Consider the following 931-nt stretch of genomic DNA (forward strand, 5'->3'; position numbering starts at 1 on the left):
CATCTTCACAAACAAAAATAGAATTTATTATTATGTCTTTTATATGTGTGATAGACACATATCACCTCAGGCTGGAATGGAGGGAACAGCTAGAGCGATTTCAGCAAATGGAGACTCAGATAAAAATATACTAGAATCAGATGTGCGCCGCTGGTGGCATCATTCTCGTTGGTGGCAGCACCGCTATTGATGGCCCACAAACATCACTGCCTTATGCGCCGCCTCATCAGGGCCACAGAAACGACGACGAGGACGACTACTTGGATCTTTAGTATTTACTTATTTAGTGCTTTATTTTATTGTTTCATTATATTTATTTAATTTACTTGACTTTTAATTTATTTGTAAATAATAGGTTTCTATTATTTATAAATTGACCATTAGTTGTGTGAAAAATAAATTTAAATAAAAAATTAAAATTGACCATTAGTTCACAATTTTTTTTTTAAAAAATTGACATTACCGTCGGATTTACTAATGGAATAATTCGATGATAATAGTGCAGGAAACAATTAATTGTGGCGCCAATATTATCGTCGAAAAAATTCATCGAATAGTTTTTCGTGCAGATAATCCGTTATTTACCGGCGAAATTTATACCGTACGATTCTTTTTTACGGTAAATCTGATAGTAACAATTTATTTTTCTGACAATAAATTTAACGATACTCAACGTTTTTCTTATATTGAGAACCTCCCAAAATTATTCAGAACATAAATTATTCCATATTTATAAAATACCAAATCTGAGAACAAATAAGCAGATATTAATTTCGAATAATACTTGTATGGTATTTCAAAACTATGACATAATAACCATCAACATTTTAACCACAATTACTACTTTCTGTGTCTTTTTTTATTAATTTAAACTTTAAAAAATTAATATTAAAATATAATATCAAATCTTCTATGACAAAAAAGTCTAGTT

This window comes from Arachis ipaensis, chromosome B03, assembly GCF_000816755.2.
Source record: "Arachis ipaensis cultivar K30076 chromosome B03, Araip1.1, whole genome shotgun sequence".
In the NCBI taxonomy this organism is placed as follows: Eukaryota; Viridiplantae; Streptophyta; class Magnoliopsida; order Fabales; family Fabaceae; genus Arachis; species Arachis ipaensis.